Raw genomic sequence first — 18083 nt, 5'->3', positions numbered from 1 at the left:
TTGTGTTCCCACTTGCCCTGGGTGGGAACACAATTTTTCCGTGTAGTTCTGAACATATGCAGACTCTGGAGAGTGATGCACACAGATACACACACTCAAACATTGGCACACATTTTTGCAGTGTGCATGTGTGTTAGTATGTACACATGTACACATGAACACAGCATACAGTCTAAATGTGCGTAAACACACAGGTGCCCACACACCTGCATTCAGTCCATTTGGATTTTTTTAAGGGATGAGGGCCAATTGTGGGAGATGCAATCACTAAGTCTGCAAACTGCTTATACACAAAGTGGGCTCTGCCTGCCTCCTACTGTCCAACACTGGTGATTTCAATGCAAACCATGTAGCCATTGGTCAGAAAACTAAATTTTGGCTGCAAGCAAGGAAAGGGCAAAACAGCAATGCCCAATAAGCAAAGAGGAACTGGAATTCTCTTCCATGTAGAAGTCTAAAGGTGGGTGTGAGAATGGCCCCCATAGGCTCATACACCTGAATGTGTGGTCTACGATTGGTGGAACTGTTTGGAAAGGATTAGGAAGTGTGGCCTTATTGGAGAGGTGTGTCACAAGAGGTGGGCTTTGAGATTTCAAAAGCCTATGCCATTCCCAGGTAGCTGTGTCTGCCTCATGCCTATGGATCAGATGTAAGCTCTCAGCTACTGCTCCAGCACCATGCCTGCCTGACTGCTTCCATGCTCCCTGACATGATAGTCATGGACTAAATTCTCTGGAACTGTGAACCCCCAAGTTAAATGCTTTCTTTGATAAGTTTCTTTGGCCATAGTGTCTTATCACAGCAACTGAAAAGTCACTAAGATAGTCCAGGGTTGTCTGGCAGCCTTGCTCACGGAGTCCCTGAAGGCTCTAATTCCATCCAGGTCTTTGCTATACCAAATGCGACCTCCATTCCCGAGGACATTTCATAACCAAATGGACTTTCCAACACTCACCCCACCCTGTGGTGTCTATTTTTAACTCCCAACTAGCTTTGACAGCCTAGAGTTACCTGGGAATAGTCTTAGTAGAAGTATTGTCTACATTGGGTTAGCCTTTGGGGATGGGGGTGTGTGTCTTAATTAAGTTAATTGATATTGGAACACCAGCCCACCATGGGTGACATTATTCCCTAGGTAGACATCCCAGAAGTTTATAAGAATAGCAAAAGCTAGCAGAGACCAAGAAAATAAGGTTGAATTTATTCTCCTTACTCTTGACTGTAAATGTGTGACTAGTTATTTGAGTGCCTACATTGACTTCCCCATAGCCCGTAGATGGACTAGGATTTAGAAGGGTAAGACAAATAATCCCTGTCTTCCTCTATGTTGCTATTTGGGAGGTACTTGTCACAGGAGCAGAAGTGAAACTAGAACCCCCCCCCCCAATCTGCACCCCTACAATCTGGCCTGTTGTAAAAATCAAGGCATGAAGGAGAAGGGGTGGGGAGGCACCTCTAAGATACGTTCCAAAGCTGCCACATGGCATTTCCTATTAGCCAGCTGTTAGTTATGTGGTCATATTATGCTGCAGGGAAAGCTAGGAATTGCAGTCTTCCATATATATGACCTACAGCTATGGGGGAAGTGAATCCTTACTCTGAGGAATCTGTGTTTCTGGGTGCAGTGAAAGCAGGCACATATCACTCAGTCACAGATGGAGAGACTGAGTCCTACGAGGGCTGAGGCCCTGCCCTGGGTCAAAGTTGTTCTTCAGCAGCAGAACGAAAAAGCTGAGCTGTCATTGCTTGGAAGTCTCCCTCAGCTGTGAGCAGCTTGGGGACAGGGGACTGGAGCAAATGTGGGGTGAGCTAATGTGGGCTGAGGGCTGCAGAAATGGTGGTCATGTTTTAGTTCTTTTTCCTGTGGCTGTGACAAGATACTCTGACAAAACCAATTTATAGGTAAAGGGGTTTATCCTGGTGTTGGGAGCTCAAAGGTCCATATGCCCACAGATCACCAGGGAAACCAGGAATGCTATGCACTCAGGAGCGTATTTTCAATGGGAAAGATGTAGAGCCCGTTTTTTTTCATCTAGAAAGCTGGGAATTGGAGGTGATCAACTGATCTGTGTTATCTGTTGGGCCAGGCCATATCAAGCTTCCACAACCAGGACCAGAGATACCGAACAGTCTAAATGATCCTTACATTATCTGTATAGCTAGAGGCTCTCCCAAGCTCCCACAACCAGGACCAAGAGTTGGATAATAACCCAAATGACCTCCAGATGGAGACCAGGCCAGATCCTTTCCTAGGCTCCTAAGCTAACACATGCAGCCTATCTTCAGAATCCATCTTCTTGGAAGAAATGACATGCACCCTAGTTGAGTTTAAAAGAGAGCCAGCACATCTGGATCTCAGGTCTTAAGGGTTCCCGTCTGGGCCTCACCTCAGGGGCAGGTCATAGGTAGGCAGGACAGTTACCGGAAGCCTCACTGGGGGGTAGCACTTCCAGGTCAAAGCTGGAACAGGTCAAAGCTGGAACAGCTACCCACTACACCCAAAGGCTAACCTGAACTACATAATCCCTCACAGGGTGCCTGGAGGTGTGTCTCCAGGGTGATTCTAGATCTGGTCAAATGGACCATTAACACCAATCATCACAATGCACGTGTACGAATGAGTAAAATCTGTGGAAACAGGGATAGAAGATGACGGAAGAGGCCTAAACACCCTTTCCCCACTTCTCCATGAGCGTCCAACTGCCACAGCAAATGTACTCATTCTAGAAGTTGCTGTATTGCTTGCAGCCATGTCCAACCATTTGTCTTTGCAACATGGTACCATCTATAGATCTCATACTCAAGAACCCTGCAATCAAGTTACAAAAAAAAGGAATCCCCTCTCAGGATGCTTTTAGTAAGCTTACAGTTTTGTGTGGGGCCGTGTGGCAGTCAGGGCTTTCTAGAGAAGCAGAACCATTAGAATGAATGGATACATTAAAAATCTCACAGTTTCAGGGCTTGGGAGATGGCTGCTGGCAGAGTGCTCGCCTTGCAAGTCCTGAGGTCCTGAGTTCCGTTCCCAGAGCACATGTGGAAAAGCTAGGCATGGTGGTATGTAGCAGGCCTTTCCTTCTAGGCCACCCACCTGGTCCCAAATCATGACAGGGAGACTTCTTTTTTTTTTGGTTTTTTCGAGACAGGGTTTCTCTGTGTAGCTTTGCACCTTTCCTGGAACTCACTTGGTAGCCCAGGCTGGCCTCGAACTCACAGAGATCCGCCTGGCTCTGCCTCCCGAGTGCTGGGATTAAAGGCGTGCGCCACCACCGCCCGGCTAGACAGGGAGACTTCTTTGAATGCTCAGCCTCATTCTTAACTTAAATTAACCTCTTTCTCTTTATCTACCTTTTGCCTTGGGGCTTTTTACTTCTCTTTCCTTCTGTATATCTTGCTTTCACTGCCTCTTGTATCTGTTGGCTGGCGGCTGCCTGGATTCTTGTCCTGGGCATGTCTCTCATTCTCTCCTCTCTTCTTCTTCTTCTTCTTCTTCTTCTTCTTCTTCTTCTTCTTCTTCTTCTTCTTCTTCTTCTTCTTCTTCTTCTTCTTCTTCTTCTCCTTCTCCTTCTCCTTCTCCTTCTCCTTCTCCTTCTCCTTCTCCTTCTCCTTCTCCTTCTCCTTCTCCTTCTCCTTCTCCTTCTCCTTCTCCTTCTCCTTCTCCTTCTCATCCTCCTCCTCCTCCTCCTCCTCCTCCTCCTCCTTCTCCTCCTCCTCCTCCTCCTCCTTCTTCCTCTTCTTCCCCCGCTCCCCTCAGCCTAGATTTCTTCTCCTATTTATTTTTTCTGCCCACCAGCCCAGCCTATCCTTTCTCTGCTTAGCTATTGGCTGTTCAGCTCTTTACTAGACCAATCAGGTGCCTCAGGCAGGCAAGACGAAACAAATGCAACACATCCTTACATAATTAAACAAATGTGGCGTAAACAAAAGAAGCACATCTTTGCCTAGTTAAAGTAATAGTCCACAACAGTGGCATACACTGTAAGTTCCAGTGCTGCAGAGGCGATTGTGGGCACCTTTGCAAGTTTACTGGGCAGCCAGCCTAGCCTACTTGGCAAAGTCTAAGAAAGAAAGGAAAGACAGACAGTACCTGAATGACAGCCATATATGTGCATCCTCATACAGAACACATGTAAGTTTGCACACACACACACACACACACACACACACACGTAACACTTTTATGAGTGGGCCACATTTGTAGCTATCCCAGGAAAACATCACATTCTAGATATAGTTTCTACTGAATGTATGAATGTGGTCATTTCTTCAACACCATAAAGCTACCACTCTAAGTTAGGTCCTCTCTGTGGACACCTGAGTCACCTCCCAAAAGTCCCATCTCCATAGTCCATCACATTAGGCATTAGAGGTAGGGAGGCCCATTTTGTCCACAGCCATATGGATGTTCCTTAGCTTCCTATAGGGTCACAGTTTGAAAATATCTCAAGTGGGCAATGCATGGACACAGCCACCCCATTGAATCTCCTGACACAGCCACCTAGCATGATTGTATGGCTACGAGGGGACCTTGGCTTCCTACTTTAGGCCAGAACCACATGAAGGTCAGAGAGCACAGTGTTGGCCACAGAAAACCAAAACGCAAGTTCTGCTTTCCACTGGATGCATTTGACTTTGGCACCAATGTACAGGTCAAAATTGTAAATTAAACCATTGTAAGTTGAGGACTGTGTTGGTTACTTTTCTCTCCTGGGTGACCAAAGCAGCTTATGGTAGTGTTGATTTTCACTCACAGTTCAAGGGGACAGTCCATCGTGGTGGGAAGTCATGGCTGCAGGAGCCTGAGGCAGCTGGTCACATGGCAACCACAGTCAGGAAGCAGAGAGAGAAGAACGATGGTGCTCAGCTCACTTTCTCCTTTTTGTTCAGTCCAGGACCCCAGCCCATGGGATGGTGCTGCCCACATACTAGGGTGGGTTTTCCTGCCTCAGTTAACCCAATCTAGAAACTTCCTCATAGACAAGCCCAGAGATCTATCTCCCGGGTGATTCTCAATCCTGTTAAGGTGACAACATTGATCATCATAGAGACTGTCTGTATGCTGATGTTCCTCTTAGGGACAGAGACCTCAGGGCTCAAAGTCATGGACCACTTTTCTCCCTCCCCCTTCTCGCCTTCTTTTGGCATCTCCAGGCCCTGAACAGTTCTTGCTGGGAGTAAATTGAAATAGTTATTTTCTCAGAGTTTAGTTGAAGAGATCCTCATAGAAGAGATGCAGATTTCATACTGTGACATTTCATACTCTAAAAGTCTAGGGAAGGATCTGTGTGAGCCCCAATGACATGTCAATCAAAATCAGTGGCTGGTCAGCTTGGGGACCCTGATCTATCATGGACACATGGAAGCATGGTAATGTCATTGAAAGCAATTTTCTACTCCGTTTTTTTAAGGCTGTGAGCTCATCTGAGCCTGGTTCACCTTGGATCAGTAAACCTTTGTTCATTTATTATTATTTGTGAGTGTGTGTACATGTTTGCTCGGGTGAGTGCAGGTGGACACATATGTGGAGGCCGGAGGTCAATCTTGGGTGTCTTTTGAAGTAGCCTTCTGCCTTTGATCCAGGTTCTCTCACTGAACCTGGAGCCAGCCAATCTGGTTAAGCTGGCCAGCTAGTGAGCCTCGGGCCATCCTCTGTCTCCACCTCCTCAGCCCTGGGACTGCAAGGGAGCCACACAGGTTTGTTTGTTTGTTTGTTTTTGTTTTTCGATTTCTTCTTCTTCTTCTTCTTCTTCTTCTTCTTCTTCTTCTTCTTCTTCTTCTTCTTCTTCTTCTTCTTCTTCTCTCTCTCTCTCTCTCTCTCTCTCTCTCTCTCTCTCTCTCTCTCTCTGTGTGCCACACGTGTGCAGTGCTCACTGAGGCCAGCATAGGGCATGGAACCCCCTGAGTTGGAGTTACAGGAAGTTGTGACTGCCCTGACGCGGAGCTAGGGACTGAACTTGGGGTCTATGGAAAAGCCCCAAAGGCTCTTAACCGCTGCCAGCTCTCTTCAGCCCCACACCTGCTTTTTTATGTGCATTGGAAGGGGAGGGGATATTGAAAACAAGTCCTCGTGCTTGCCAGGACAGCAAGCACTTTATGAACTATGCTGACTGAGTTTATGTCAACTTGACACAAGCTGGAGTCTTTTTGGAAGACAGAAATTGAGAAAACGCTCCCACCACATTGGCCTATGATCAAACTTGTGGAGTCCCTTTTTTTTTTTTTTTGATGGATGATTGATGTGGGAGGGCCCAGCTCATCGTGGGCAGTGCTTCTCTTGAGCTGGTGGTCCTGGTTGCTGTAAGGAAGCAGGCTGAGCAAGCCATGGAGAGCAAGCTGGTAAGTCGCGTTCCTTCCTGGCCTCTGCTTCAGTTTCTGTCTCCAGCTTCCTGCCCTGAGTTCCCTCAGTGATGGACTTGTAAGCTAGAAAGTGAAATGAATCCTTTCTTCCCCAAGTTACTTTTGGTCACGGTGTTTTTCCACAGCAATAGAAATCCTAACTAAACACAGGCTGACCAATCCCCTGAGTCCTATAAATGCTTATTGAATGAATGAATGAACGGAGCTAGAAGCCACATCAAGGTTTGGGAGAGACCTCACCATTGAGGGCCAGAGAAAAACTCTCCAGTGTTTTTCTCTGTTCCCATCACAGCCCCAAATAAGAACACAACTTTCCCTGACTGAAGGGAACGTACAGTCCCCAGTGTCATGGACCACAGCTCCATACTAGGGGCCCAGCGGAAGCACAGGAGAGTCATGGAACAAGCCTTTTGGGCAACTTATCTCTTGGCAAGATTAAGCAAGTTCTCTGCTGGGAAGCCCGTATTGCAGGCCTGCAGGGAGGACCGGCCCTCGGTGTTTGCACCTTTTTACCCGGCATCTGTCCCTGGGATCAAGAGAGCCGGGAGGCTGGATTAGATGGGTCAGCGCCCTGATTGACAGTGACACTTCCTCCCGAGAGCCCCCACCTGCCCCCGACCTCTCCCGCTGTTCCTCTCCTGCCTAACCCGGCCCCATCCTGTTCCCGAGAGCAGCCCTGCCTTCTAATCTCTTTACCAGGAAATGATTTTCCTGGGTGTGAAATCCCTGTCAGGGGGAGCACGGCAGATCTGTCCCCCCTTGCCTCCAGGCTGACCGCGGGCCATCTCCTGGAGACATCTGGCATGGAGGTGGAGCAGCTAGGGCTAGGAAGGAGCAGGCCTGAGGTCCTTTACCCTCAAATGTGAACGGGACCCTCACCTCCTAGGTGGGCTCCCCCTAAACTGCCCCTTTGTCTCCCTTCAAGGGACTTTCTGAAAATGTTAGATCTCTATCACTGGTGACAGTCAATGACTGTGCCCTGTAGGAGCAAGTGGCAAGAAGGAGGAGGATTTTAGTTTGTTAATAATGTGAAATTTGCAGGACGATTCTTGAGACAGATGAGCGCCTTATTGTATGGATATTAAGCTTTCTTCTGAGACATGCTTAGCCTATTTTACTGTAGACTCATTACAAGTTGAATTATTTTGCTCCGAAGAGAGTTGACAAAGTGCTGGTTGTCTACGCAAGCATGAAAACCTGACTTCAAGCCCCCAGATGCATAAAAAATGACAGATGTGAGCACCTGAGTTCAGAGCACCAGTACCCACGTCAAAATAGGCAGAGTGTGGCGGCTAGCCCCTGTAACCCCAAGCGCTGAGGCGGCAGAACTCAGGGGCCAGCCAGTTAGCAAGTTCTCCCTTCAGTGGGAGATGCTCTCTCAAAATCAAGGCGGAAGGTACTTCCTGAGGAATGACAACGTGAGGTTATCCTCTGACCTACATACCTATGCACATGAGAGCACACACACACACACACACACACACACACACACACACACACACACACACACACACGAAATGTAAAGACTCATGTCACTGGATGCTGGTGCATACCGATTCTGGACGTTCCTTGGCTTGTAGGCACTCCGATCTCTGCCCATGCCATTAGACAATGATCTTCTCAAGTGGCTATGCATCTTCTTCTAAGGACACGGGTCCTGTTGGACTAGGGCTGTGTTTCTAGAGGATCTGCTCATCTTTACTTGATGACACTTGCAGAGATTAGATATCTATATGAGGTCAGAGTCTCAGGTCCCCAGTGAGGGATCCCGTACCTCTTTATGCAAGCGTATATGTTAGTGTAAGCAATTCACTGATACTTGAATGACTGAGTAATCTTCCCAACTCAAATCTTCGTTGTTTTAAGCCACCCGTTTTGTGGAAGTTGGTTAGAGCACAGAAAACAAATCCAATAACCAGACAAATGAGGAGTGTGGACTGGCACGGAAGGCCCCCATGAAATGTGGTCGGGAGCTCCTGGACCATAAAAGGTAACAGGGTATTTCTGGGAGCAGGGGCTGGATTTGGGAGGGCCAGGCTCCTGCTGAACCTGGAAGTGGCCTTGGATATCCCGACAGAGGCCCTCAGACTGGCTACCCTGTGGGAAGCTTGCCTTTTTGATGTGTGTGCCTGTCCTCAGGGCTGTAGATCAGCCATCAAAGGTCGAGAGGGCACAGCCTCGGGATCTTGCTGACAGAGCTGGGGTCCTAGCATCAGAACATGTCTTAGGGGATGCAGCTGCCTTTGAGCCAGGCCCTCTGGACAGACCGACAGAAAACAGGCCCCAGCACAAGACACCCCCCCCCCTGCTGCCCGCCCCCTCCAAGGACTCCTCTCATCCTCTCACTGAAGGCATGTTTCACTGTTGCCCTACTTGGTCCAAATGCCTGGAGTGTTCTCGAGGCCCCAGAAGCTGCCGCATGGAGCTCTACAGGTACTTGTGCTCTTCCTGGCTTCAGGGCAGGTACGTAGATCACTGTCTCTCTTAACCTTCACGGTCACCTTGCTGGGAGGGCCCAGGGCACCTGAGACTGGCCAGATTAAACACACGGCTCAAAGGCACAACCACAGCCAAGCCAGACTACCTGAGTTTGATCCCCCAAACCCAGAAAGTAGAAAAGGTTGCCCTCAGACCCACACACACATATGCGTACATATGTTCATGTGCACAAAATAATAAAAGATGGGGAAAGAACCCATCGCCAGAGAGATGACACCTGAGGTTGACCTCTGGCCTCTACATGAACATACAACCGCACAAGCATGAACACACCCACACAGAAACATGGACAGAAGCAGGATCCGGGCATCCAGCGTTTATTTACTTCACTCATATGACCACATCCTTCCCTTGGAACTGAGGCTTTCCTTCCAAGTCTGACTCAGCAAGGCATGAGGTCATTCTGCATTATTTGTGGAGGCTGTCTCAGGAAGGCCAAGGACCAAGGTGAGGTTTCCCAGGAGTGTTGGAGTCTGGACAGGTGCCAGGCACCTGTATGGGGATCCCATGCTGCTTCCTCACTTGGATCCACGCCTGTGGATGGAGTACTGCCATGGCTGACCCACACTTCCACCATCAGATGGTCTCACGGGAAATGTTCAAGACACTTCAGAGCACAGGGGCTCCCGGGGCTCAGGCTGAAGCCAGAGAGAAGGCCGGGGAAGCAGGGGTTCCCCAGGTTCAATAGCCAAAACCTTATGGCTGCTACTTACTGCGTCTTTGCTGCTGGGTGTGAACTCGAAAGTGTGATTCACCATCACAGGGCCAAGCCAGGGTGTGCAGCCACAGCCCCAGAAAGTCCCTCTATAGACCAAAGGCCTCTTCCTCCCGCCTCCCCCAGGTTCCCACGTGGGATGCCCTGTTCCTCTGGGCAGGGACACCGCACCTGCCCATTCACACAGAGGCTGCCCACAATGGAGGAGTCTGTGTTTATGTCTGTCGCTGTAAATAAAGGGTACTCAGCGGGAGGAAGGAACACTGGGTTCTGGAGCATCGTCCTTTCTGGAAGCCCCCACACCTAGTCTCCTAGTCACCTATGATTCAGCCCCTACGCACGGGGCCTGATCTCACCAGAACATCCACTTGGAAGGAAGAGGCGTGTGACCTGTCCTGTATCATTGGAAGGGAGGAAGTATGGGGTTCCCATGCTAGCCACAGAGCCCAGAGCCAGGGCACACTGGGGTTTTCCACGCTCCCCAGGGCCAGGCCTCAGTCTCCAGTGTGTCACCTGGAACTTCCAGGACCCCGCTGCATCCTCAGACCGTACTTGTCACTCCTCTGGGAAGCTTTCCCATCATGACTAGCTTTGATGACCATGACCCTCTGATCTCCTGCATCACAGCAGGCGCCCCACCTCAGTCTCCACAGGGCTGGGAGAGCAGAAGACACTCCCTACATCCCCCGCTCCCCCAGCCTCTTTTCACCCCTCTCCCCCTTTCCTGCCTACTGCAGAGGGGTACAGCCACTGCGGTTCCTTTGTGCGTGGCTGGCCTTGGCACAGCCGTGAGAGTAGGGAAAAGGAGTCTTTCGTGGCTCGCCCCGCGGCTGCCACAAACTGGACCGCGCGCTCTTCTTGTTCAGTGTTTCATTAGCTTATATTAGTTACATACGAAGGTCAGTTTCACTATGACATGCTCATCCGTGTTAATACATTGTGATGATGTTGACTCCAATTACCATCCCTTGTCTCCTTCTCCCTCACTGATTTCTCTTTTCCTCCCAAAGAGGCCCCCTTCAGGTTTCATGCATGTGTGTGTGTGTGTGTGTGTGTGTGTGTGTGTGTGTGTATGCATGTCCCAATGAATTTAGTTAGGGCTGCTTACGGGAGCATGGGTGAGGGTTATTCACAAGAACATCGTCAACTTACCAGGGTCTACACCACCGAAGAAAACCTCTCTCCCTTCTCTGGTAACCACAAATTTGCCTGTCAGTCATCAGGGAAATGCAGTGCCAAGCCACGCCCCTCTCCGGGATGGAATAGCAACAGGTCCAGCCATTCTTAGGTCTTGCGCAGATAGTCAGAGCGGCTGTGGATTCAGAAGTGCCATGATCACACCATGCCTGAAGACAACCACACAGCACACCACCCCTTCCTCCGACTCTTACCTCCTCTCTCTGCTTCCTTTTCCATGGTGCTCGCTGAGCCTGGGAGGTGGTGACACACATGTCCCAGTCACAGCAGAGATGTGTTGAGTTACTCAACACACATCCAGCCACACCCTCTGCTTAAAACAGAGATTTTAATCTCCACCTTTCAAAACACGGCTGTGGCGGTTTGAGTGAGAAGGGCCCCCACAGGCTCCCATATTTGAACGCTTGGTCCCCAGTTGGTGGGACTGTTTAGAAAGGATTATGAAGTGTGACCTTGTTGGAGGAGCTGGAGCGTGTTCCTGGGGGTGGGCTTTGAGGTTTTGAAACCCCATGCCGTTCCCATTAGCTGCCTCTGTCTCTCTCTCTCTGTCTCATGCTCGTGGATCATGGTGTAAGTTCTCAGCGACGGCCTCATCACGGTGCCTTCGTGTCTGCTGTCATGCTCCCCACCATGACTGTCAGGGACTCTGACCTTTGGCGACTGTAAACCCTAAATAAACTCTCTCTTCCATAATTTGCTTTGCTCATGGTGTCTTATCACTACAATAGAAAAGTGACTATGACCGTTGCCCTCCCACGTGGTTGAGCTACATGTTGTTTGTTGATTTGTTGAGACAGGATCATGCAATATAATCCTGGCTGGCCTGGAATTAACCATGTACACCAGGCTGGCCTCAGACTCATAGAGGTCCACCTGCTTCTGCCTCCCAGGTGCTTGGATTAGAGATGGTGTGTGCCGCCACACACACCTGTTGCTTGGTTTTTAATTCAGTCTCCTCTAACCCTAGATTATTGATGCCTGTTTTACATGAGGTTCTATGAGATGCTGGACGCCCATTGATAATAAAGCAAATACAGTCCCTGCCCTTTTGGAAAGCACTGTTCTGTACGGAGAGCACAGCCAACCAATAAACCAACAGCTAAGTCATAACTCCACTCTGGAAAGGGCTTGAAAGGCTGGGTAGACACAGGTAGAAAGACAGGCTGGGTGGGAATGGGTTAATGCTGAGTGGTGTGTGGAGGCTACTCAGTCCTGCAAGGAGGAAAGGGAACAGAGTTCCCGGGAGGTGAAATGGAAATGCAGAAGTCCTGCAGTCTGGAGTGGCAGGAGTATGACTTCCAGGAGTGGAAGAGGGGCGAGACACAGGTCAGGGAGAGAGGCCTGCGCATCTGTGTCGTGGGAAGTAGTTGGTTTATTGAACTTGACCTGGGAAGCCTCTGAAGGTTCCGAGTGGGAAACGGGCGGTCATGAGATTTACTGTTTGGGAAATCATGAGGTCAGAGAGAGGATATGACCGACAGGAAGGAGCCCGATACAATGCTGTCTACGGGCAACCACCCAGCACATAGAGTCCCTACCGTCCTCTTAAATCGTTCTTTCACCAGACAGGAGCCAAAGGCAGGCGTGATGACCCGGGCTAGCCACACTGTGGGTGAAGGCAACAGGCTGCCCCTAGATTCCCTCCAGGGTCTTACAGGTATGGCTTCATGCCATCCAAAGTCCCTCCAGGAGCTGGCACGATTTTATATCCCCTTTGTGAAATGTGATGCGGAGGCACAGAGGAGTTAGCTAACTTACGCACGATCACACAGACCTGGTATGGGCGGACCGCCTTGGCCGCACCCAACCAACACTGTTTGTTGCAGAGGTGGGGTGCCTGTATTCTCTTGCCCCCAAACAGGATGCGTTTGTCCATAGAGCAGACACTTTCCTCTGGTGCCTCCTTACAATCTTACTCCTAAGCATTTAAAAAAATACAGTCAGCAGGCGGCTCCACAGGTGTGTAGCTAAACGTAGCCCCACACAAAATTGTGTACTGACTTCAAACAGTGTGACTGTTGGGGAACTCGTTTTATAAACTTTCATGTATGTGTTCTGGTGGGCGTGACTACATGTGTGTGTGCAGGTAAGTGGATGCCAGAGGCTGAGATCAGGTATCTTTTTCAATCACCCTCCATCTTGTTTTTTGAGACAGTATCTCCCCCTGAAGTTGAATGGGCTGGGCTGGTTGACCAGTAAGCCCATCTCTGCCTCCCCAGTGCTGAGACTACCAGCATGTGCCATTGTGACATGTGCGGCTTTGTAACATGGGGTTCAGGGGATCCTTATGTTGAGGAAGAGGGAGGCTGTCTACAGTGTTACCACCAGCTCCATTCTGGCATCTCTGCCTTCCACGCACCCTTCGTTTTAGAGGCCTTGTAAGGTGAGGTCACTGGCTGTGGTGTGGTGTCGTCTGTGGTTAGGAGAACTCCAGTACTGAGGGGAGCCTGAGCCACGGTGAGGTGCTGAGGGCCTGATCCTATCCATGTTCGGTACAGCACAGGAGCTGGGGGGATGCTGTATCCAAGGCAACCAGGCCTCAAATCCCAGACGCTTAGGTTCACATCGCTCTCTGATGTGGGGCCTCCATGACATGGAGGTAGCAAATGGGGAGGGCCATGGGAGAACAAGCTTCATGGCGGACGAAAGTCAGAATGCCTTCCTAGAGGACATGGTGTCCCAGATCCTCAGGCTTCCCCCTGCCCCGCCCCAGATGCAGCTCATCTCCATCCCTGAGTGTTAGAGGTCTGCCCAACCAGAACATTCTTTCCATCTGTTCAGACATATGTCTGACATCCGGGCAAGAATGTTTGGATGTCTGACCTGTCTGTGAGCAGCTCAGGCCATTTCCTACTCCCAGGAGGCCAACAGCCTTTCCCATGAGGACTGCGTACCAGGAAATCTCCGTGGGGAAGATAAGGAAGTCAGAGCTGGCTGGGCCGGGGCTCCTGGGATCATCCTGTAGTGATCTAGGAGCACGGGAGGTTGGAAGAAAAATCCTCTGGCTGAGACAGAACAGTTTGTGGCCATCCCTCAGTCATTCCTCTCCCAAGAATGCATAATGGGGACAGGGGTTATAAAATGACTGCTCCTGGGGTTAGAATTCATGGTGGCACCAGAAGCCTGGGTTCCCTGGGCCTCCTGAGTGAGAGAGAGCAGAACTAGTCTCATTTGGGCACGCTGATGGTGACCCGTCCCTACCTGAGCCCCCCGTGTCTGTCATCAGGAGCCACAACCTCCTCCTCCTGCACCTCCTAGTCCGCTGGTCCTCCCCTGGGTTACCCAGACACGCTGAGGACACCTGCAACAGTGTGAACTCCCCGGGGCCCATGCCACCTGTTCACTGTCACCTGTGTGTCCTTTCCCTCTCCATGCCTCAGTTTCCCACTTGTGACTGGATAGGGCAGTCTCTGGGAGTTTTGTCAGCTGTCTCTGGTCTCTGGCATGGTGAGTTAGGGTGCATCAGGGCTATTCACAGGGACTACCCAGAGGGGGCTCAATGGAGCAACTGGGAGGTCTCCACTGGAGCACAAGGGGGGCTTCCCAAATATCAGGGCGCCACCCAAGACTTGGGCAGGAAAGGTCCGCTGATGCCAGGTGTGAGGAGTCAAATCTGAGATGCAAAGGCCAGGCATTTGTAGCCCTGGGTGGGCTGGCTCCACAGCCCTAAAGGGCAGCTCCCACACTGGTGAAACTTCCAAGGTGCTCTGCAGGTCCTTAATCTTCTTTTCAAAAAAGTATATTTCGTTTATTATTACTGTGTGTGAGCATGCATAGTGTGTATGTGTGTGGGTGGGGATGTCAGAGGACAATTTTATTTATTATTACTGTGTGTGAGAGCATACGTGTGTGTGTGTGTGTGTGTGTGTGTGTGTGTGTGTGTGTGTGTGTGTGTATAGATGGGGGGTGTCAGAGGACAATTTTATGTATTATTACTATGTGTATGAGCATACATAGTGTGTGTGTGTGTGTATGTGTGTGTGTGTGTATAGATGGGGGTGTCAGAGGACAATTTTATGTATTATTGCTGTGTGTGTGATCACACTTGGTGTGTGTGGGGCAGTGTCAGAGGACAATTTTATGGAGTTCACTCTTTCATTTTCATGTGGGTTTTGGGAATCGAACTATGGTTCTCAGGCTTGCACAGCAAGCACCCTTGCCCACTGAGCCATCCCACTTGCCCCATGGTGCTCATCTTTTCTGCAGCCAGGGCCACACCTACAGGTGCAGTGATCCATGCTGCTGGTCATTTGTCTCTTGTTCATAAGGAGCCCACTGTCATTACTGGGGGTCTCTGTCTGCAGCAGGCCCTGGAGGCATCTTTGTGGAGCTGAGCCGTGGCCTTCCTTTTCTGACTGCTGTATTTGATCAGCCCTATCCCTAGGGAAGACCCACCAGGTCTCCCCCAGATCCTTGACAACCACCCAAGAGAGGACAGGAGCCAAAAGTCCATGCTTGAGGCTGGGCAAACGTGTCCTCCTCTCGGGCTGTATCAGCAGGGACAACGGCATGAAGCTACTCACAAGAAAGATTTCCCATAAAAATCTGGTTAGCAGCATACAGCCAAGTTCTGAGTAAGCACTGGCTTAGATGTTCACCGAGGCTGGGGGATGTGCTTGCCATGCAAGCGTGAGGACCTGGGTTCAAACCCAGAACCCATGTGAGAAAGCAAGGTGTGGTGGCCTGTGCTTGAAATCTTACCACAGAGGAAGGGGAGACAAAGAACTCATTGTGGGTTATTAGCCAGCCAGCACCTTTGACCTAGACATGTGCATGCCCGTGTGCGCACATGCGCACACATACACACACGCACACGCACACGCGCACACTTTACCAAATTCAACCACAGCTCTGCACAGGTCATGAATGTGGGGTACCAGCACTGCTTTTCGGGGCACCCCATGGCCCACACAGGACAAACTGGAGAAACAGGGGTGCTGGCTTCTCACAGGCTTGAGCCCAAATAAAGCAGCTCAGCCTCTGCCCTGGGGCTGATGCCAGAGTAGGATGAAAGTGTCTCTTCTCCTTGGGGCTTCCTGGGTGATTAGCAGAGTGACAGACAGAACGTACCTGCACTGTGTCCAGCATGAGGAAGACCCCAGTAGGAGGGTGACATGGCAGACACTAACCTCACAGTTTGGCCCAGTTTCATTTGGTCAGGGTGTGGTAAAACATGACCAAAAGGCACCTTAGGGGAGAATGAGCTTCCGTGGCTCCCAAGGCCAGTCACAGTCAGCCCATTATCTCAGGGAAGTCCAGGCAGAAGCTCACAGAACTGGACACAGACCACCCACAGTCAAGAGCACAGAGGGTAAACACAGCCTTTCTACTTCCTGCTCACCTTCTCCACTCTTACACAGCTCAGGGCCCAGCCCAGGAAATGGAGCATCCACATTCAGACCCGGTCTTCCCACAGCCCACATCCGGGCCGGGTCTTCACACCATCCATATCCAGGCTGGGTCTTCACACCATCCACATCCAGGCTGAGTCTTCACACCATCCACATTCAGGCCTGGTCTTCACACCATCCACATGCAGGCTGGGTCTTCACACCATCCACATTCAGGCTAGGTCTTCACACCACCACATCCAGGCTGGGTCTTCATACCACCCACATTCAGGCTAGGTCTTCATACCACCCACATTCAGGCTGGGTCTTCATACCACCCACATTCAGGCTGGGTCTTCACACCACCCACACTTAGGCTGGGGCTTCAGACCAATTAAGGCAATCAAGATAATCCCCTAGAGACATGTCCACAGGCCAACCAGATCTAAGAAATCCCTCATTCAGACTCTCTTTGTGGGTGGCTTATGACCCTGTGAGTGTAGCGTAGGGTCCTGAAGTATCCCATAGAAATGAAAGACAGGCTATGGCAGGTGTGTTCTTCACAATTGGTGTGGTGAATCATACTAATCCTTTGATCTAGGGATGTGGCTCAGTTGGTAGAGAGGGTTTGCCTAACATGTACTAAGCCCCGGATTCCATCTCTAGTGTCATATAAATAGGCATGGTAGCACATACTTGTAACCCCAACACTGGAGAAGTAGAGGCAGGAGGTTCAGGAGTTCAAGGTCATCCTCAGCTATATATCAAATTTGAGGCCAGCCTGGATACATAGGGTCGTTTCTCAAAACAAAAGAGCATAATAACTTTCTATGTACATTGCAACTTTGATGGCTCACTCAGTGCTTGTAGCTGACGGTTTCCTGTGTCCACCCGGCTCCTGCAGCACTCATGTGAAACGTTCGTTCACTGTTTCTGTTATGCTGACTAGTCCGGGAGCTTCAGGGACCAATGATAGACCCTGCCTCACAAAGCAAGGTAGATGGACGCAGTGAAGAACGACAGCCAGAGTGACCTCTGACCTCCATGTGTACATAGGGGCATTCTGCTCACATGGGCATACACATGAATGTATACATAAAATAAAATAATAGCAATACAAAAATTTTAGACACACAGACAGGGCCAAAAGAATCTTCATCTCTCCTCCTGGATGTCCCAGAAGTCACACCAAGAATGTGATGGTTAATCCTTAACGAAGTCCCCCAAGTGCCTGCCTTGAGGAGATTTCTATCAGGGTTCAGAGCAGATGCTGCAAGTGGCTAAGGATACGAATCTGCGGGATCTAAATGAATCTAAGCACACCGAGTTCTTTAGTCCATTCGTTTTATTCTTTTCAGTCAATTCTATCTGCACAGTTTCAGCCCTGTCCTCACATTCAGCTCCTCTCTGTGCCCAGTTTTCCTGTCCTCATAGTTTTAGTAAGCTCCCATGCTTTTGACCTGATCTTCGTCCCCTGTGCCTTTTTCATCCTTCATCTACATCCTTCCTGGCTCCTTACCCCTGGCCCTGATAAACTCTACAAGAGACCTGCCTTACCGTCTACAGAAGCTCTGTCCTCTCTTCTCTCTGGCCACATGGTTCTGTATCTGCCTCTGGAATTCTGCTCCAGTCCTTACTGGGGATGGTCTGAGTCTCATTTGCACAAGAAACAAAGCTATGCATCTAGGAGCCTGCTTGTCTCCTAGGCTCAGTGGGGGAGTTAGTTACCTAGAAGCTCATCAGCCCTGGGAGTTTAGCTGTTTGCCAAATGGTCTATAGTATTTGGGCACATAAGAATTTCATAGTAGAAGACAGCTAAAATATTAAAAACTGGATAACAACAAATATTTATTTCATAATAAATGGCTTGCCTCTAGAAAAATACCTTAAAATTTCTAGGTATAGCTTTAATATCCAGCTGAATGTCTATAATTTATTTTTGTGGCCCGCAAGAAATACTATAAACTTGACAAGATGTAGAATCGTCT

The 18083-nt window shown here is 49.8% G+C and overlaps 1 long non-coding RNA gene across 1 annotated transcript; it reads right to left on the bottom strand.

Moving 5' to 3' along the window:
* Positions 1–9154: 9154 nt before the first annotated feature.
* On the bottom strand, positions 9155–12928 carry LOC143267709 (uncharacterized). Its single transcript, XR_013043131.1, has 3 exons — positions 10960–12928; positions 10721–10880; positions 9155–9491 (listed from the first exon to the last, which is right to left on the bottom strand). It is a non-coding gene; the product is annotated as an uncharacterized LOC143267709 (long non-coding RNA).
* Positions 12929–18083: the final 5155 nt, after the last annotated feature.

The sequence above is a fragment of the Peromyscus maniculatus genome, chromosome 11 (assembly GCF_049852395.1).
Source record: "Peromyscus maniculatus bairdii isolate BWxNUB_F1_BW_parent chromosome 11, HU_Pman_BW_mat_3.1, whole genome shotgun sequence".
NCBI lineage: Eukaryota > Metazoa > Chordata > Mammalia > Rodentia > Cricetidae > Peromyscus > Peromyscus maniculatus.
Note: the sequence above shows the minus strand (reverse complement) of the source record. Positions and strands in the feature narration are given on the sequence as shown.